At 45.9% G+C, this 20,717-nt stretch overlaps 8 non-coding genes and 1 pseudogene across 8 annotated transcripts; 7 read left to right on the top strand and 2 right to left on the bottom strand.

The window, feature by feature from the left end:
* Positions 1–4,162: 4,162 nt before the first annotated feature.
* On the top strand, positions 4,163–4,281 carry LOC138235133 (5S ribosomal RNA). The gene has a single exon (XR_011188018.1). It is a non-coding gene; the product is annotated as a 5S ribosomal RNA (ribosomal RNA).
* Positions 4,282–4,904: 623 nt separating this feature from the next.
* On the bottom strand, positions 4,905–5,040 carry LOC138235201 (U1 spliceosomal RNA; annotated as a pseudogene).
* Positions 5,041–10,319: 5,279 nt separating this feature from the next.
* Positions 10,320–10,436, top strand: LOC138235153 (U5 spliceosomal RNA). Its single transcript, XR_011188038.1, has one exon. It is a non-coding gene; the product is annotated as a U5 spliceosomal RNA (small nuclear RNA).
* A 1,468-nt stretch (positions 10,437–11,904) lies between these two features.
* LOC138235134 (U4 spliceosomal RNA) lies at positions 11,905–12,046 on the top strand. The gene has a single exon (XR_011188019.1). It is a non-coding gene; the product is annotated as a U4 spliceosomal RNA (small nuclear RNA).
* A 3,299-nt stretch (positions 12,047–15,345) lies between these two features.
* On the top strand, positions 15,346–15,459 carry LOC138235170 (U5 spliceosomal RNA). The gene has a single exon (XR_011188055.1). It is a non-coding gene; the product is annotated as a U5 spliceosomal RNA (small nuclear RNA).
* A 393-nt stretch (positions 15,460–15,852) lies between these two features.
* Positions 15,853–15,966, top strand: LOC138235169 (U5 spliceosomal RNA). The gene has a single exon (XR_011188054.1). It is a non-coding gene; the product is annotated as a U5 spliceosomal RNA (small nuclear RNA).
* A 596-nt stretch (positions 15,967–16,562) lies between these two features.
* trnas-gcu (transfer RNA serine (anticodon GCU)) lies at positions 16,563–16,644 on the top strand. The gene has a single exon. It is a non-coding gene; the product is annotated as a tRNA-Ser (tRNA).
* A 1,389-nt stretch (positions 16,645–18,033) lies between these two features.
* On the top strand, positions 18,034–18,115 carry trnas-cga (transfer RNA serine (anticodon CGA)). Its single transcript has one exon. It is a non-coding gene; the product is annotated as a tRNA-Ser (tRNA).
* A 1,879-nt stretch (positions 18,116–19,994) lies between these two features.
* On the bottom strand, positions 19,995–20,068 carry trnat-agu (transfer RNA threonine (anticodon AGU)). The gene has a single exon. It is a non-coding gene; the product is annotated as a tRNA-Thr (tRNA).
* Positions 20,069–20,717: the final 649 nt, after the last annotated feature.

The raw sequence follows: 20,717 nt of genomic DNA, 5'->3' as shown, positions 1-20,717 counted from the left end.
TTTTATTTTAATTAGATTTGTTTATAAAGCATAAGCAATCATTTATTACATTAATATATGTGAAAATAACATTTTAGCATCATATTATTACATACAGGTCTCTAGCTTCAACACAGTGATATATATATATATATGCTCAGTGATTTATTGGTACATGCCCAGGGCAATAATCAGAATGAGGATTTATTTCCAGACGGGCTACAGGTAGTGTTGTGAAATACTTCAACACACTGGATCGCAGATTTAGACTCCCTGCACTCTTACTCCTTAAAAACCAAAGAAATGAAGATATGTAGCAATCACATTGTAACAGGTGTGACAGTGACTTAATGCTTATACTAGTGGACTTCTGGTACCTTTAGGGTATGGTGTTCCCTGAAGGGCTCTCAAACCCCGCATTTCAGATGCCTAGCTGTATCGCTGATGTGTTGCACCTCAGAATCACTTTTAAACCTTACCTCTGGTATCTTTAATCCCTATTGCTCAACGCATGGTGAAAGTATTGCATAATTGTGTCTGAAAATGAGCAATGGGCACCTGAGAGACTCATTTGCCTGTTTCACAAATGATCATATTTGACTAGAGATTCTGTTTGGGATTCAGTTGTGCATTCTGACAGCAATCCCTTTCAAAAAACGATACATTCTGGATGAGGTCAAAGGTGCAGGAGCACTGTATTTAGGATGTGTTTGCACTTATTCTGTGTCTCTAGCTTCAACACAGTGATAAATATATATATGCTCACTGATTTTTTGGTACATGCCCAGGGCAATAATCATTATGAGGATTTATTTCCAGATGTGCTAGGGGTAGTGTTGTGAAATACTTCAACACACTGGATCACAGGTTTAAACCCCCTGCACTCTTACTCCTTAAAAACCAACAAATGCAGATATGTAGCAATCATATTGTAGCAGACACTCATTTGCCTGTTTCAAAAATGATCATATTATACTAGAGATTATGTTTGGGATACGGATGTGCATTCTGACAGCAATCTCTTTCAAAAAATGATTTTACCTTATCGCGGCTTTGCCCTTCTTGCCTCTTTGGACAATATCTCCATCTTGTGGTCGTTGTTGGTAATGTCTTCTTATGCCCTTTTTTATTTCAATTCTCTATTAGTTGATTCTAGAATCTCTACAATAGTAAAGAATAGTAGTTTCTAAAACACTACAATAAAGTTAAAAACATCAGTTTTATATTACATTATTTTTGGCGAAATTAGTCATTTATTACACTATTTTTAATATACTATCTAATTAAAAGTGATTAGAATTAAGTTTGGAACAACAAGGAATACAAAAAAAAAAGATTTTTAGGAAAACCATGAGGTCCTCTGTGCCCAATGCCTGCAAGGGGAGAAAGCTAGAATCCTACACAGGCTACTGGAGCTCTGGCCTGGCTAAAGAGGCTGAATTCATCCCCTTCAAAGCTCCATGAAAAATGATCATTTAAAATTTGAAAAAAACCCATCATATAACATCATATAACAACAGTTTTCATTCCTAGGAGTGAAAAACAACCATTTTTGAAGACATATTAGTTTCTAAAACACTACAATAAAGTTAAAAACATCCGTTTTATATTACATTATTTTTTGTGAAATTTGTCATTTTTTGCACTATTTTTAATAAAATCTCTAATTAAAAGTGATTAAAATTAAGTTTGGAACAACAAGGAACACAAAAAAAAAAAGATTTTAAGGAAAAAAATGATGTCTTCTGTGCCAGGTGCCTGCAAGGGGAGAAAGCTAGAATCCTACGCAGGCTCCTGGAGCTCTGTCCTGGCTAAAGGAGGGTGAATCCATCCCATTCAAAGCTCCATGAAAAAATGATATTTTTAAATTAAAAAAAAAAAAACATTATAGAACAACATCTCTTGGTCCACAGAGTGCAAAAATCCAACTTTGAAGAAAATCCATTGACTGATCCCCGAATCCTGAAGTTTCTTCGCATGATATCGGGCTTGCAACCACTTTCTAGAAAATTATGAAAAATGCCAAATGTATATCTCCAAATAATTTTATGTGCTTCAGAAGAGCCCAGGAAAGTTTTTTGCATACATGAAACCACGCCCGTTTGCACGTAAGCAGACATGGTTGCACACACGACTGCATGAAAGCACGCGTGCATGCGAAGTCATCCTGTTGAGCATTTGAAAAGCCGCACCACGCCGCACTTGAAATAGCTCTTACATTAGTGGTAGACGCAGGAATCGCCTTTTTATTTACGCTCTTACCAACGCGATGAAAAGCAAAACAAAGCAAAGCAGAGCAAAACAAAACGAACAAACGAAAACCCTCACGTCCCGCACTTGCATATAACGCCGTTACGTGCACCCCCAACATTCTTCTTTGCGCATCTGTGAAAGGTAAACTCTTGAGGAAACTCTGAACCAGCTCTAAGGAAACGAATCAGATTAGACGTTACTTTGACTCATCTTTTTACGCTCAGTGCTGGATTACTCAAACTCCAGCTAGGGTTAGGGTTAGCATTCCCATGCTACTTAGACACTTTGTTTACGCTCAGTGCTGGATTTTGGGAACTTTAGGACGAGTGGGAATTTTCTCCTATCTGTCAATTCTGTTTTGTTTTGGAGACTCTTGGTTTCCTATGTTGTACAGTGCAGCGTGAAGGAAACATTTTCCAAAACTGTGTCAGCTCAAAAGTTGTAAGAAAACCTCTCCAGCTGCTTTAACTCTCTTCATTTTTGTCATTTAATGTGACACTCGATGTATAACTGGAGCCTCACATATGCAAATAGTGAGGCTCCAGTTCGACACCCAGTTCGACACCACTTTACTGTATATGACAAAAGCATGGCAGACTGTGCCGGACCGGCAGATAACCTCCGCTTATTTTTACCATATTAAACATTGGAAATCCAACCACTTGCATTTGTGACACTTTATTTTAGCTCCACCTTAGACACTCTTAAATCTTCAAACACTTTTCTCTTCTCCCGCAACACTCTTGTCTGTCCGCACTATGTGTCAGTGTTGCATGACAACCCATCTCACCACGGAAAGGAACCTAACAGCTTTGGTAAGAGAGGAGAAAAGGACCTGGCCCGTACGATTAGGCGTTATTAGCACCACGCTCTAACCAACTGAGCTAACCGGCCTCACGACAGTGCTCCTCTCTGTGCTGCAAAAAATCGAACTCAGGGAATTTCTTTTGTCCCCCTTTGAATAGAAAGCCGTGTAATTCAGTGTACGGGCTTTCTCGTGCAGTTTCATGGTTCTTGTAACCCAAATCCTACACTGGCCTGAAGTGCCCCCCCATTTCACAGCATTTTTCAGCTGATTTAAAATGTACCTAAAGGAGAAGCATTATTGAAGACCATCAATTACCAAGAGCTTTTGTCAAAGGTTTTGGTGGTCATTTTTAATGACCACAGAGCGCTGTGACCTCGGTTTTACATCTCATCCAAAAGACAGCGCCCTTTTACAACACAGCATCTCCGTCACTATACTGGGGCATTGGGACCCGCACAGACCTCAGGGTGAGCGCCCCGCCGCCGGCACCATTAACACCGCTTCCAGCTGGAAGCTTTGTTTTTCCCTGTAGCTCACCCTCATCCGGGTACTGACCTGGCTCACACCTGCTTAGCTTCAGTGGGTTTTCAGTTGCGAGTTGCAAGGGGATGCAAGTGATGGAGCTGCTCGCTGCAAAAGCCACTGCATTGGCCGGGAATCGATCCCAAGCCTCCCGCGTGGCAGGCGAGAATTCTACCACTGAACCACCAATGCTCAGTGCCTGGGCCTTCAAAAAAGACGCTTTTTTGGTGCTCTGTGCAAAAAGCGTCGACATCTTCCAGCTGCAAAATGCCATTCGCGGCCGACGTGTTGGACCGGTGCGCTTTACGTGCTGAAATAAACACGCGACAGCCCCGAAATGTTTCCAGAGTGCTGTGCACTGGAGGTTTTTGTCTGGTGAAGACTTGCCTGGTGCTTCTCCTTGCAGATTGTTTGTCCTCCTCCAGTGCGGGACGAGCCAACACAAGGGAGCGCATTCGCCAACATCCAGGCACGCAATGCGATTTGGAAAGCAGCTCCTTTCCAAAGAGTTGCACACGAACGATCCTTCAGTCCCGCTCGGGGGGCACGGAACCCCTGCCACACACAGCTTCAAGTAGCGAGTCAGGCGCCAGGATTTTCACTTACGGCCACACCACCCTGAACACGCCCGATCTCGTCTGATCTCGGAAGCTAAGCAGGGTTGGGCCTGGTTAGTACTTGGATGGGAGACCGCCTGGGAATACCAGGTGCTGTAAGCTTTTGCTCTCCCGGCCAGCAGGGGTCGCCGTTGGTGCCGTAGGCTTTGGGAGGAAAACCTGCAGGATGGAAAGGTGATCTATAGCCTCATCTCTAGAGATGTTTTGTTGCTGTAGCATGTGTGTGACCCATATTCAAAAAAAAAAAACCCGTCTGTAAAACGAATATCGAAGCTGCCTCTAAATCTGCAAATGAAGATGAGTCGATAAACCACTCGTTTTTCGTATAACTAGACATATATTCATTTGTTACCGATTTCATTCATTGAGCACGGATACAATAGAGGTACAGCCATTCACTGTTTGACATGTCTGCACTGGTACAGAACCGAGCAATCAGAAAACGGGTGAAACTGTCTTTAGACTCAGCATACAGTACCGAGGCCCCCCATGACCAAATAAAGGCTAACCTCGATAATCAGCCTAAAGAACGCAGACTACAGCAAAACGACTGACTTTGAAAAGGGAATGAACGTCCGGAAGGAGTAGTGGAACTAGCTTGAGATGCTTCTCCGGACCCCTAACTAAAAGCAGCGGCGTCCACTCCTGTCGAACCGGGATCCTTCCGCAGCCAAGCAGCTCGTGGTGTCCTAACCCTCCCGTATCTGATTTTGGACCAAGCACATCAGGGGTGAGCACGAACGCAGTCCCCCACTACCAGAAATTATGCAGTCGAGATTCCCACATTTGGGGAATACGCAGGGGTCAGCACAGCCGGAGTGCAATGGCCGAGCCTCGCCCTGGGTGAACCACTTCAATTTTTAAGAACTTTATTTTCTTTTCACAAAAAAATACAGGACATCACAAATCAGAAAGCTTTACATTAATATACATACTTAAAACAGTATATATGATCACATCTCATTACATTTTGACACGGTAACAGTTACATAGTAACAATTTTCTTTTTTTCTGGTGCCAATCACATTCTTTACTTAAACATGATAATGTTTTTCACAGTTTCTTGAGATATTGACCTATGCTCTCTATTTCCCACAGATTTTCTGCTTCCTCCCTCCCTTCTCTCCACAGATCTCTGAGGTAATAGTTCTCTCGGGTGATGAACAGGGCCAGGCTACCTGCTGCCTTGACTGGGACCTCGATGCCTTTGAACAGCCCCATGTTCCTCACTCTCCACAGGGCGTCTTTCCCACTGTTCACCACGGCCCAGATCCTGTCAAACACGTCAGGAGGAAGTTTGACAGGAGAGATGCCGTATATGACGAAAGCAGCGGTCAGGGTAAATTGGGGCGAGAGAGCCTGCAACCAATCTTCAAACTGTGCCCAGAAGGCCTTAGCAAAAAAGCAGGACCACAGGAGATGGGTCATAGTCTCCTCCTCGCCGCAGCCCACCCTAACGCAGCGAGGGCTGGGGGTGAGGCCCCTACGGTACAAGAAAGTTTGTACCGGTAAGCACTGGTGGACGACACTCCAGGCTAAATCTCTGTGAATGTTGCACAGAAATTTAGAGGATGTGTGTTTCCACACCTTCCTTGTTTGGGCTGATGTTAAAATGCCCACAGGGGTCTGCCTATTGTTCTGGGGTGCAACGAAATCTTCCAGTTTTTGGACGCTGACATCTCGGAGGGGAATATGGCCAATTGGGTGAGATCTTAGAAAACTTTTAACTGTCCCATAAATTGCAGGGCATGTGTCAGAGAGTGGGACGTCCAGCTTGGGTCTGACACCCCACACTCTGAACACCTCCCTACCTACCCAGAGCCTGGAAAAATAAGTCCAGGTACGCGCTGCAGGTGCTGTTGCAAAGCCTCTCAGCACAGAGGCCAGGAAAATGCACAGCAGCTTCGTAGCAATATCTGGGACAGACTTCCCCCCTGAGGGTAGCGGCCTGTACATTATTTCCCTTCTGAGTCTTTCCTGCTTCCCACCCCATAGAAATTGAAACATCAATCTCCTCAGCACCGCCGCAACACGGTGTGGGATTGGGAAGGTAGAAGCCAGAAAATTCAAGACAGACAAGAGCTCGGCTTTGATGACCAGCACCTTCCCTATCATGGTGAGGTCTCGGTCCTTCCATTGCATCAGTTTTTTGTTTAAGATTGGCAATTTGTTCTGCCAATTTACTGTTCCCATCTCTTCTCCAAAATACACCCCCAGGACCTTAATTCTCTTCTCTTGCAGCCTGAGATCATGTCCTTCTTTTGGCTCCCTCCAGTTCTGATAAAAAATCTCACTCTTAGATGTGTTAATTTTTGCAGAGGAAGCCAAAGAGAACCGATCACAGCACTGCAGAGCTCTGCTAATTGAGGCATTGTCAGAGAGGAGCAGGGTGACGTCATCCATGTATAGAGATGTCTTTACCTCTCCTCCCCCACTTCCAGGCACTGGTATCCCATTAATGGCCTGATCCTGGCGCAAGGCAAAGGCTAAGGGCTCCATAGCCAAAACGAATAACAAGGGGGATAATGGGCAGCCCTGCCTCACCCCTGAACAGACTTCAAAGGGGCGTGATCTATTGCCATTAACCATTACTCTGCTGTTGCTACCTGTGTACAGCAGGTTAATCCACTTTCTCATGATGGGGCCAAACTTCATGTGCTCAAGTACCGATGTTAAGTACTGCCGGTTTAGGCGGTCAAAGGCCTTTTCTAGGTCTACACCTAAAATGCACAGAGGGAGGGAGCGATCCTCTGAGTACAGACAGACATCCCTCAACAAGGCCAGGTTGTCGCTCATCAGGCGTCCTGCTATCCCACAAGTCTGTTCTTTCCCTACCAGTGAGGCCACTACATTTTGTAGGCGCAGGATCTTAGTGTCCACGCCTAAGAGGCTGAGGGGTCTCCAGTTCTTTATGTCATTCTTTGCTCCTTTCTTAAACAAGAGAGAGATAGTGCCTTCTCTTAAGGAGTCAGGCAGCAATTCTGTCTTATAGCTTTCCTCGAATAGGAGCAGTAGCGGATCCTGAAGCAGATCCCAAAAGGTGCAATAAAATTCTTTAGGGAGCCCGTCAGCACCCGGAGTTTTCCCCTTCTGTAAGCTCTCCATAGCCTGTCTCAGCTCTTCTACGGTCAAATCCCTCTCAAGTACTTCCCTATCTTCTTCACTCAAAACGTTTTCTAGCTTTGAGGTAAAAAAATGAATTTCTTCATCCTTTAACTCTGTAGAGCTGTACAGTCTTGAGTAGAAGGCCTCGGTGCAGGAGAGGATAGCACTCGGCTCTGTTCTCTCTCGTCCCTCCTCATCAACTACACTTTCCATGACAGACTTGGAGCCTACCACTTTCCTGAAAAAGAAGCGAGTACACTTCTTATTTTCTTCCAAGAACTGCACTCTGCTTCTTAACAGCACTCCTCGACTACTTTCTTCGGCTATGCTCCGGATGTCCTTTTTTAAAAGGGTGATATCCTCGAGCACATCGAAGCCACTGTGCAGCATCGTGTACAGAGACGCTGCAGCTGCCTCTGTTTCCTGGCTAGCACTCCTCTCCGTCTGGCAGCAGCCTTCCTTCCCTCAGCCATGAAAAAGGCCTTTGTCCTCACCTTCACCTCCTCCCACCACTCTCCTACTGACCTGTACAGACACTGCAAGGACAGCCACTGTGATAGTTTCTCCTTGTAGTGGGATACTACCCCCTCGTTCTCTAGCAGCTTTGTGTTGAGTTTCCAGAGGCCTGGGCCAAAGACAGTCCCGCCCTGGAGTTCCACTCTACACCCTAAAGCCTGATGATCTGAGAAGAAGACAGGCTGAAGAGTGACCCCAACAACTTTCACTCTCTCTGAGACAAAGCAATAGTCAATTCTGGAGCTGCTATTCCTCCCTGACCATGTATATCCTGCTGTTGTGGGATATATACATCTATATGTGTCTGAGAGTTTAAAGTCTTGAACTAAGTTTTGCAGGGCCAGTGAGCTGGAATCCAATTTTATCGGCAAGCTAGACTGCCTGTCTGTGTGCTCTAAGATACAATTAAAATCCTCTCCCACTATCACGTCTGTGCTACTTAACAATAGGGGAGAGAGTGCCTTGAGTAGCTCCACCCTTCCTCCCACGTCAGTAGGACAATACACATTGATTAGCCGCAGGTTAATGGTCCCCCATTCCACATCCACACACAGCAACCTGCCATCTATGACCCTCTGAATACTTTTCAATTTGAAAGCCCATCCTTTGAAAAGAATGGCCACGCCAGAGGCTCTGTTGTTATTGTCCCCTGACCAAACAGAAGGCCCTTTATCCCACCTATCTTCAAAGCTTTTATACCTCTCTTGATAGGCTAAAGCACACTCCTGCAACATCAACACATCTCCCTCTCTCTGCTGGAGGTAATCAAAGACACACTGACATTTAACTCTGTCATTGATACCTCTGGTGTTAAGAGAAATTATGTTTAGAGCCATATTACATAAGAAAGTGGAACCAGTCTTTACAAAACACATTTCTCTTCGGTCTCACCTGTTACCTTCTTCTTTTTCTTTTTCTTCTTACCAATTTCCTGCCAGCCATCCTCTGAATGAGCCTTCATCAGGGTGGCAGCAGTAAAAGCGTTCACGGAGTCCATTTCAAGGAAGGGGGTAGAAGGAGGGGTGGAGGGGTTCCAGCTGTCCCCATCGCCATGCTCTCCTTCCTCCTCGCTCGGGGAGAAAACAGTCATTTTTCCTTTTCCTCAAGTCCAGCTCCTGGGAGCACTGAGGGGAAAGGGGTGCAGCCGATGCACCAGTCTCCTCTTCCCCCTCACCCACCAGCTGTTGCAGATCCTCCGTGATGGACTGGATGGAGGAGAGAAGGGCATCTGTAGCACTTGCAGAGTCTGAGAAAAGCAGCTCTGCTGAATCCTGGGTATCCTCGCTGGACCCGCTCCACCGGGGGGCCCCACACTGGCCCTCGTTCTGAGGAGCAGGAGTGGGGGAGGGGTCCTCGCTGTTCTCTGGGGTTTTCAAACCCTCGTGCTTGTCTGGTGCAGTCTGCGGTTGTGGGAGCGTAGTGGAATTCTTTTCCACCGGCCCCGGAGCTACAGCAGGACTGATCCTGGCTGGAGGCTGAGACTCTTTGTCCAACAAGGGTTCTTTGTTTGACTTGTTGTTTGCTTTGGCTTTTCGGGCCGGTTTAGCTGAAACAAGCACTGCCTCATCCTTTCTCATTTTGAGTTTATTGGCGTAGGCGTGAGGGCAGTTCTTAAAAACGTGTCCTTCCGAGCCACATAAATTGCACTTTGGCAGCATTGAACAGTCAGAGGCTAAATGTCCCTGTTTGCCACAGGTCTTGCAGCATTTCACAGTGCAGGACGATGCCAGGTGTCCCACAGCACCACAGCGCCGACACACCTTTGGTTGTCCCACATAAAAAACATAGCCATTGCAGGCGCCCAGTCGTAGTGTAGAGGGCAGGTGCCTTAAGCCTCCATTTACATTGTCCGGTAGCAAGCGAACCTCGAATTTCCTTGCTCCTGTTTTTATACCGTCAACATCTCTAATCTCAGTTCCATGGTGGACGGTGCAGTACTGCTTAAGCCAGGTGTGAATGTCCTCCGTCTTTGCCAGTTCCGAGAACATAACAACATGCACCGTTTTCCTCTCTCTCTGTGTCAGAGGCTGCAAGTTGATCTTCTCAAGGGCAGGAACTTTCCCTCTTTTTGCCTCAAACACATCCACACATTGTTCAAACAGAGAATAGGTAGCAAAAACAACCTCAAATGCTTTCTGACCTGGGAGAGCGAAGATGAAATCCAAGTGCCGAGGTTCAAAGCCAAGTTCCTTCTGTAACACTTTTCTGCTGAACTGCATACGATCCATGAAGAGGTCATCCAAAAGCTCAAAACGTACAGCATTCTTGCGGGATCCAAAGGTTGCCATCTCAAACTGCAAAACAAACACTGCTTCCACAAAACAAGAAAACAATCCAACTACTCCAACTACAGGCTGATCAAGGTATCTCCCCTGCCAGGTAAGCCGAGAGCCGCAGGCGATGAGCCCGGAGCTGAACGGGCCCCACTGGCTCGTTTGTAAGGCCAGGTGCATTGCCAACCACGACCGGCAGGGCAGAGGCCTTGAAGGCGGCCTGGGCTCCTGCAGCTGTCCAGCCACGCACTCTGGTTTCTCTTCATCTCGTACAAATCTTTTGCCTTTTACTAAAGATTTCCATGGAGAGGAGCATGAATGAGTTCCATACAATTTTTGTGCTTCCCTGCCTTCGGGTGGGGCGCAGCTGGGCTGGTCAAAGAGAGAAAACAAAACCGCTCACAATCGCTCTTATTACGGCGACTGTGGCCGTCTGCTCTGCGAGTCCTCGGTCTCCGCCTGTCTGATTGGCGCTCTTTCCTTTGGGAGGCGGGAAGTGTCCGGCCGCAAATATGAAGCGTTACAGCAACGACATGCCATGAGACGATTGATAAAAACAAGCTTGTTACGTCTCAACAGAAACGCTCTTTAGCTCTTTCAGCGTTATGCAGAGAACAGCGTCTGTCGAGATCACTTTTGAGTCAGCGCGAAACGCCGTGTGCTGTCAGTTTGATTTCATATTGCTCGTAGCGGCACCCGGCTTTTGTCTGTCAAACGTTAGGTTGCGCTTCTTCATGCTGCATCGTCGGCATGAGTGGAGCTTTTTAAACGTCTGTACTTACTGCGCCCCATAAGAAATGGTTTGTCCCCGTTCAAAAGAGATTGTGCGATGTCCTGCAGCGTTCGCAAAGCAAACCTTTGACAGTTTGAAAAGAGGAATTTATTCTGCTTCCTGTGCGTGCAGTAGTTACAAAGTTGAACGTCTTTACACGATCTGCTGCAGTTTTCAGTGGGCGGGCTTTGTCAGATGGCTTGGAAAAACGCACTGTGTTTCGGCTCGGGAAACATCATGAGCAGTGTCCTGCATGTTTTCTGTTTATAGCTGTCTTTTAACGCATACAGAATTCATTCGAAATCATTGATTTCTCCAATTAACAAGGGTCCCTTTTTGAACCTGCGAGAAGCATTCTTTCAATGTAACAGATTTACTCCGAGGAAAGGCAGCATGACATTGAGAGTAGCTCAAGCTTTCAGCGCCCGTATCGGACTGCGTGTATGCAGACACCGCTCAGAATCCCCTGTAAGATTCTCCCTCAGTTCCGTTGTGCAGTGCTTTACCTCTTTCAAAAGGCTTCACTTTCCTAGTCACATTCCAAGACTCATCGAACCCGGGCTGTTTCCTCCAGCGGTATAGTATTGCAGTGAGACAGCACGATGCCTGCAAGACTATGTCACGCTAAACGCCACAGATTGTGTTTGTCCCTTCGTGTCAGTCGTCCTGCAGCCACGGGAAGTGGGACACAAACATGCTGCAATGCTTTCAGGACGTTAGGATTTGTTTGTGCAACATCCGAGAAGAGTACTTGTGGCTTGAATGTGAACTGTACGTGCCCGCCCCCTTTCCTCTGTAGTGTATGAGTTCCTCCCGGCATGCCCTTCGTCATTGTTCTGTCATCTTGTATTTAAAGGGTTGTATTTCTGCTGCTGAAAATAAGCAACGGTTTTCTCACAACGCCCTTTGTTCCCGACGGAGCCCTTGTCTGTCATGAAATTCTTCAAAACCTCAAGCTAGAAGAAGAAGACGACAAATATGAAGCGTTACAGCAACGACATGCCATGAGACGATTGATAACGATTTCCATAGGATCCCCGCGGTTGCCTGGCAACCGTCAGCTTTGCGCATTGGCAGTATCGTAGCCTGTGAGGTTTAGCCGAGGCGCGATTATTGCTAGTTGAAAACTTTTCCCAATACCCCGCTTCCGCCGGTTTGCAATACAATCGGTGAAAGCAATTTTTGACAGTCTCGTCAGAGCGTGACATAGTCTTGCAGGCATCGTGCTGTCTAACTGCAATACTATACCGCTGGAGGAAACAGCCCGGGTTCAATGAGCCTTGGAATCTGACTAGGAAAGTGAAGCCTTTTGAAAGAGGTAATGTCGACGCTTTTTTAACAGAGCACCAAAAAAGCGTCTTTTTTGAAGGCCTGGGTATTGAGCATTGATGGTTCAGTGGTAGAATTCTCGCTTCCCATGTGGGAGGCTCTGGTTCGATTCCCAGCCAAAACAGTGGCTTTTGCAGCGAGCGGCTCCATCACTTGCATCCCCTTGCAACTCGCAACTGAAAACCCACTGAAGCTAAGCAGGTGTGAGCCAGGTCAGTACCCGGATGAGGGTGAGCTACAGGGAAAAACAAAGTTTCCAGCTGGAAGCGGTGTTAATGGTGCCGGCGGGGGGGCGCTCACCCTGAGGTCTGTGCGGGTCCCAATGCCCCAGCATAGTGACGGAGACGCTGTGTTGTAAAAGGGCGCTGTCTCTTGGATGAGATGTAAAACCGAGGTCACAGCGCTCTGTGGTCATTAAAAATGACCACCAAAACCTTTGACAAATGCTCTTGGTAATTGATGGTCTTCAATAATGCTTCTCCTTTAGGTACATTTTAAATCAGCTGAAAAATGCTGTGAAATGGGGGGGCACTTCACGCCAGTGTAGGATTTGGGTTACAAGAACCATGAAACTGCACGAGAAAGCCCGTACACTGAATTACACGGCTTTCTATTCAAAGGAGGGCAAAAGAAATTCCCTGAGTTCGATTTTTTGCAGCACAGAGAGGATTGCTGTCGTGAGGCTGGTTAGCTCAGTTGGTTAGAGCGTGGTGCTAATAACGCCAAGGTTGTGGGTTCGATCTCCGTACAGGCCAGGTCCCTTTCTCCTCTCTTACAAAAGCTGTTAGGTTCCTTTCCGTGGTGAGATGGGTTGTCATGCAACCCTACCACATAGTGCCGACAGACAATTAAATGACAAAAATGAAGAGAGTTAAAGCAGCTGGAAAGGTTTTCTTACAACTTTTGAGCTGACACAGTTTTGGAAAATGTTTTTTTCACGCTGCACTGTACCACATAGGCAGCCAAGAGTCTCCAAAACAAAACAGAATTGACAGTCATATAATGTCCATTAACCCCGGTTTTAAACACAGCATCATGTCTGCCATCATAAGAATATGAGTCCAATATTTTAGAATATAGTCAGAATGTCTTCTAACCTTACCTGTGGTGTCTTTAATCCCTATTGCTCAATGCATAGTGTACGTACTGCATACATGTGTCTTGAGAATGAGGAATGGGCCCCTGAGAGAAATTATACATTCTGGATGAGGTCAAAGGTGCTGGAACACTGTATTTAGGATGTGTTTGCAGTGATTGTGTCTCCTGCTTCAACGCAGTGATATATAGATGTGCTCCTGTAATTTATTGGTACATGCCCAGGGCAGTAAGTAGTCTGAGGATTTATTTCCAGACGGCATAGAGCAGTGAAGCAGTGAAGTAGTGCAACACACTGGATCATTATATTATTAGAATCTATTCTACTTAAATTATTACATTATACACAACTTGAGTTCATTTTAAAAATTAAAAGGTAATGAAAGGAATGCATATTCATGAGGAAGATAATACCGATATGCATGTGATAATCTTCCTTTTGTCATGTAAATCATGTTCATCATTACATGATGGGAGCTAAAACAGAAGTTGAGAGAGAGCAAGGACGCCTACAGGAGGAAGGTATAGGACAAGCTGCAAAGGAAAAGCTACAACCCACGACAGCTACTCACCCACCCATCCCACACAGCTATCACTCTCCAACACCTCCGCCATTAACACCTCCAGCACTGAAAGTGCTATGTGCACCATCCACCAGGCCAGGCTGACCAGGCCAGTGCAATACACTGGATCTTTATATTATTAGAATCTATTCTACTTAAATTATTACATTATACACAATTTGAGTTCATTTTAAAAAGTAAAAGGTAATGAAAGGAATGCATTTTCATAAGAAAGATAATACCGATATGCATGTGATAATCTTCCTTATATTATGTAGTGCATCATTTGGACACTTTGTGGGCTTGAAATACAAAGAAAATCATGTTCTATGGTACAAGATAAATACAAAACGTAAGCTTTTATTTTAATTAGATTTGTTTATAAAGCATAAGCAATCATTTATTACATTAATATATGTGAAAATAACATTTTAGCATCATATTATACATACAGGTCTCTAGCTTCAACACAGTGCTATATATATATATGCTCAGTGATTTATTGGTACATGCCCAGGGCAACAATCAGAATGAGGATTTATTTCCAGACGGGCTACAGGTAGTGTTGTGAAATACTTCAACACACTGGATCGCAGATTTAGACCCCCTGCACTCTTACTCCTTAAAAACCAAAGAAATGAAGATATGTAGCAATCACATTGTAACAGGGGTGACAGTGACTTAATGCTTATACTAGTGGACTTCTGGTACCTTTAAGGTACGGTGTTCCCTGAAGGGCTCTCAAACCCCGCATTTCAGATGCCTAGCTGATGTGTTACACCTCAGAATCACTTTTAAACCTTACCTCTGGTATCTTTAATCCCTATTGCTCAACGCGAAAACCTTACCTGTGGTGTCTTTAATCCCTATTGCTCAATGCATGGTGAAAGTATTGCATAAATGTGTCGGAAAATGAGCAATGGGCACCTGAGAGACTCATTTGCCTGTTTCACAAATGATCATATTTGACTAGAGATTCTGTTTGGGATTCAGTTGTGCATTCTGACAGCAATCCCTTTCAAAAAAGGATACATTCTGGATGAGGTCAAAGGTGCAGGAACACTGTATTTAGGATGTGTTTGCAGTTATTCTGTGTCTCTAGCTTCAACACAGTTATATATATATATATGCTCACTGATTTTATGGTACATGCCCAGGGCAATAATCATTATGAGGATTTATTTCCAGATGTGCTAGGGGTAGTGTTGTGAAATACTTCAACACACTGGATCGCAGGTTTAAACTCCCTGCACTCTTACTCCTTAAAAACCAACAAATGCAGATATGTAGCAATCATATTGTAGCAGAGTGCATCGTTTCCGGCATAGTATGGCAGGGTGTTTTCCGAGTTATTGCACGGATTGGGCACGCCCGCAAGCCAAGAGCCGCAAGCGATGAGCCCGGAGCTGAACGGGCCCCACTGGCTCGTTTGTAAGGCCAGGTGCATTGCCAACCACGACCGGCAGGGCAGAGGCCTTGAAAGCAGCCTGGGCTCCTGCAGCTGTGCAGCCACGCACTCTGGTTTCTCTTCATTTCGTACAAATCTTTCGCCTTTTGCTAAAGATTTCCGTAGAGAGGAGCATGAATGAGTTCCGTGCAATTTTTGTGCTTCCCTGCCTTCGGGTGGTTGCAGCTGGGCTGGTCAAAGAGAGAAAACAAAACCGCTCACAATCGCTCTTGTTATGGCGATTGTGGTTGTCTGCTCTGCGAGTCCTCGGTCTCTGCCCGTCTGATTGCCGCTCTCTTCTTTGGGGGGCGGGAAGTGTCCGGCCGCAGGGGATCTTGGGACCTCGCTTTGCAAAGCGGCTTCCCAGAGTGCGTCGTTTCCGGCACAGTGTGGCCGGGTGTTTTCCGAGTTATCGCACGGATTGGGCACGCCCGCAAGCCGAGAGCCGCAGGCGATGAGCCCGGAGCTGAACGGACCCCACTGGCTCGTTTGTAAGGCCAGGTGCATTGCCAACCACGACCGGCAGGGCAGAGGCCTTGAAGGTGGCCTGGGCTCCTGAAGCTGTGCAGCCACGCACTCTGGTTTCTATTCATTTCATACAAATCTTTTGCTTTTTACTAAAGATTTCCGTGGAGAGGAGCATGAATGAGTTCCATGCAATTTTTCTGCTTCCCTGCTTTCGGGTGGGGCGCAGCTGGGCTGGTCAAAGAGAGAAAACAAAACCGCTCACAATCGCTCTTGTTATGGCGATTGTGGTTGTCTGCTCTGTGAGTCCTTGGTCTCCGCCTGTCTGATTGGCGCTCTTTTCTTTGGGGGGCGGGAAGTGTCTGCCCCCACTGCCCCTTTCAAGTTTGCTAAAGACCACGTGGATGTTCCAGAGCAACTCCTGGAACAATGTTCTGTGGACAGACGTGACAAAAGCTGAACTTGTTGGTAAATGTGCACAGCGTTATGTTTGGAGATAACAAAACACTGCATACCAACTCCAAAACCTCATCCCACCTGGGAAGCATGGCGGAGGCTGTACGGCTTGCAATCATCTAGGATCACCCAGGATCTCCTGTTTATTAGGCATAATAAACAGGGCCACTGAACTCCACACTGGCCACTGAACCACAGCAGTGGCTTGCTGGCTTGACATCTCCCAAGAAAAATGTTGAAATCGCATGTGGAACAGGAAAATGACCCTCGAGTACGAGGGAAAAAAAAGAAAAAGATCATCTGGAGCGTGCCAACCCATGTCCGGAGCGTGCCAACCCATGTCCGGACAGCCCAGTTTCCTCGACGAGGTGGCCGAGTGGTTAAGGCGATGGACTGCTAATCCATTGTGCTCTGCACGCGTGGGTTCGAATCCCATCCTCGTCGCTCCGGTACTAGAGCCGTACATTTTCTAGCGGTGGCTGAACATGGTATAGTAGGCTAACGTTGGCTCTGGGTTGAGACCGCGTTTTCACTTATTTGCAACGCAAACGGAGAAAGCGATTTTTGACAGTCTCTCAGAATCACAGTTTGTCATTCCTCTAGACGTTTATACAGTAGAAGCCTGCTTCGTGGCTTAAATCCAAGCTAAGGAAACGGGTTAGAGGTCTGATGCAGAACTGCAAATTCAATGAACGGGAACACTACAGTACATTGCACTGTATGTGTGAGGAAAGCTGCCCCCTTCTGTCCCTTGTCGACCGAACAGAGGACTGTAAAGGATACCGCCAAGGATGCTGGTTGAAATCCAGCTCCAAAGAAGCCCCTTTGGGTGTTATGTCATCAAAAAGTAAGAACAGCGAATCTCCCTTTGATCAAAAGCGCAACAGAACTGTTTTCCGTGGAGCGGGTTTCAGACCCGTAGACCTGTTTTATTTGTAAGGCAGGGCGCATTCCCAAGCGCGAATCTCCTGTTTTAGAAATGCTTTAATGGGCGTGAAGTGAAAATAAGAAATGGGCTCCAGATGCACATGGAAGCAATCAAGTGTTTCATCCGAGCTGTTTCAAAGACTGCTCAAGAGCTTTCCTTTCACAGAGGCGCAACGATTAATGATGGGGGTGCACCCTTCAATGCGCCTTAGGACTCTAGGGAGTGATTGAGACGATTCGTAGCGTGTGCTCATTTCCCTCTATTCCCCGTGTTGCAGTGGTAGGATGACGTAAATTACTGCTTCGCCACGTAATGGCATTATAATCAAGTGCAGGAGCTGAGGGCTTTAGTTTTGTTTCGTTTTCCATGGCGTTCGTAAGCGCGCAAATCAAAGGCAATTCCTGCGTCTAACAGGAATGATTGAGACGATTCGTAGCGTGTGCTCATTTCCCTCTATTCCCCGTGTTGCAGTGGTAGGATGACGTAAATTCCTGCTTCGACACGTAACGGCATTATAATCAAGTGCAGGAGCTGAGGGCTTTTGTTTTGTTTCGTTTTCCATGGCGTTTGTAAGCACGCAAATCAAAGGCAATTCCTGCGTCTAACAGGAATGTAAATGCTTTTGAAAGTGCAGTGTGGTGCAGCTTGTAAAATCCTTATCCACATTTGTGGTTTGTTGCTGTTTGTTCTGTCTGCCAAAGCTGCATTTTGACCTCCGGACGGGGAGACTTTATCATTTGAACGTGAAGCCAGCCTTAAACCCTCTGAGGCGTGTCTATCTGCCGGCACGTATTTTGTCAAAGGTATTTATTTTTTTTAACGGAGAGCGACTTTGAAAAGGTTTCCGCAGCCACGTCGCACTCCGTGTTAGATTAAAGGAGGAATGCAGCGATGGCGAACTCGCTGTAGTCGTGGCCGAGTGGTTAAGGCGATGGACTCGAAATCCATTGGGGACTCCCCGCGCAGGTTCGAATCCTGCCGACTACGGCGTCTGCCGCACGTCTCCTTGTGCCTGCGCGGCAAAGGCGAAGTGCTGTTTCTCCTTTCCTGGTACGATAAAAACGCTAAATCGCTTGGCCCCGCTGCCATGGAAATGAGTTCTTCAGATAACCACACATCTTGCGTTCGCACCTCTGGTGTTCTACTTATGCCTTTGAAAACCTAATGAATAAAACTGAAAGAACCGACACAATATGTAGGTGCTCGTAAAGCACGCATTAAAGAACTGTTAACAGCAAGGGTTTCAGTGGGTTAACTGAGGAGAAGGCGTGATCGCTAATTGTTGACTTTTTATTTGGTGTTAGAAACACTCTTACTGTGCATGACGTGCAACAAATGTAGCCACAGAAATTGCATCACGCTTTCATGTATGCTATTGCAGACACCAACGTTGCCTAGATAGAAAACCGAAATAGCCGTGGGTTCGCTTGCTGGTCTGAAGGATCTCTCTTCGAATCTCTATCATTTGTCAATTGAAGTAAAAGGTGCTGCAATCTGATACGTTCAGAATCAAACCCGCAGCTGTTGTTCGACTTTATTTCTTGACTAATTACAACCTTTTACTGTCAAGTTTATTGGTACAACTTGAGCTCTCAGCACCGTACTGAGCCCAGGTGTTTTTCTAAAGCTGTCAGGTGCAGTTCATTTACATGAAGGAAATCTCTTACTGGGTACGATTACAATGCAGTAAGTAGCACAGGCTACTTAGGGAGTAGGCTGATGTGTTTAAAAACAACCAGCGCCAGGCAGGAGTCAAACCTCCAAACTCCTAATCCATAGTCAGACACATTATCCATTGCACCACTGGCCCTGGTGTGACACTGCAGGACTGTAACCCAGTGAGCTTAGCACTGCAACTAGTAAAATATTACCCCCGGTCCATTCTTTTCCAAAAGTGAGAAACACCTGTTTTCTACATTTTGTCTGTTTTAAAACCATATCTCTTTAAACCAAACCAAGAGTTTGTCTTTTGCACTGATATTCTGATTCATTTCGATTTCAAAGAAAAAAAAAACATTACCTTCCAAAGCATCATAAAATTGTCCCTTCCTCCAGACTCTACTTCTCTCTTGTAGTAGTACAGCAGACCTTTCCAGGTGAGCAGATCACAGAGTCCGAAATGAGCTTCCTCCATCAAGCAAAGTACCTGAACATGACTCTGTCATCATAAAAGCGCCCCTGTAATAAAGAAATTCAATCCGAAATCAAGAGGGCAGTTGCCTACTGAAATACAAGAAGTCATAAATTTTAACCTAGCAACACATTAAAGGCTGCATCTATACAAGTACGATTCTAGAAATGCTCACCAGATTACGTTTTAAGAAAGAACTGCGCCTCAGGTTCCGCCGAGATCTTAACTCGGATGGCAGGATTCAGAGTCTGGAGTGTGGAATGATGGCGCACGGAGGGTCCACATACTGTCGATCCCTCAGTGATCTTCCGCGTGTTCAAACCGCCAGCGTGTGACTCCCCTATCCCCCTGACCTCATTGCTCTGCTCTCGCCTCTGTGCAGCTGAGCCCGACTCATGGTAAAGTGGAAAAAAATATGCCCTCAACGTGAGATTTACTCTGGAGTGAGGATAGTTGTTACCTTCTTATCGTTGAAACGGATGTATGTGATGTGGCGACTAGGTTCTTCTCCATTAGCAGGCTTAAGGTTAAAGAAAAAAACATTGCTGACTTCTTTTTTTTTTGCCAGCCGCGAGCGCTGATTAGCGAGGTTTGTATTTCATGTTTTGCAAGTTGCATCCATTTTAAGAAAAACAAGTCGTTCAAGACAGGAAATGAATACTTGCATTTAATTAAGTCTAGACGTATGCGGTTGTCCATAATGACCAGTTCTGTTCGAGAACACAGAACAAAAAAAGGCACCGCTGGGATTCGGACCCAGGACTTTCTGTTTACTAGACAGGCGCTTTAACCAACTAAGCCACGGCGCCCCGGGAGTGCTGTCCTTTTGCAGCCACTTGGACACACCACTCAGACACATCTGCATTCGGTGTGTGCTCCGCCTGCTCGCTGAGCAAGTTGCCACCTTTACATACAATAGCAACATCGACACCAAGAGAAAGGATGACAAATGGCTTTTATCTGGAACTTTTCATGTCCAAGGAGCTCAATGTGCTTTCTGTGTACAACAGGGCCACTGAACTCCACACTGGCCACTGAACCACAGCAGTGGCTTGCTGGCTTGACATCTCCCAAGGAAAATGTTGAAATCGCATATGGAACAGGAAAATGACCCTCGAGTATGAGGGAAAAAAAAGAAAAAGATCAACTGGAGTGCGCCAACCCATGTCAGGACAGCCCAGTTTCCTAGACGAGGTGGCCGAGTGGTTACTGTATGCTGAGTCTAAAGACAGTTTCACCCATTTTCTGATTGCTCGGTTCTGTACCAGTGCAGACATGTCAAACAGTGAATGGCTGTACCTCTATTGTATCCGTGCTCAATGAATGAAATCGGTAACAAATGAATATATGTCTAGTTATACGAAAAACGAGTGGTTTATCGACTCATCTTCATTTGCAGATTTAGAGGCAGCTTCGATATTCGTTTTACAGACGGGTTTTTTTTTTTGAATATGGGTC

This window comes from Lepisosteus oculatus, unplaced genomic scaffold, assembly GCF_040954835.1.
Source record: "Lepisosteus oculatus isolate fLepOcu1 unplaced genomic scaffold, fLepOcu1.hap2 HAP2_SCAFFOLD_78, whole genome shotgun sequence".
Lineage (NCBI taxonomy): Eukaryota > Metazoa > Chordata > Actinopteri > Semionotiformes > Lepisosteidae > Lepisosteus > Lepisosteus oculatus.
This window is presented reverse-complemented; position numbering and strand designations above follow the sequence as displayed.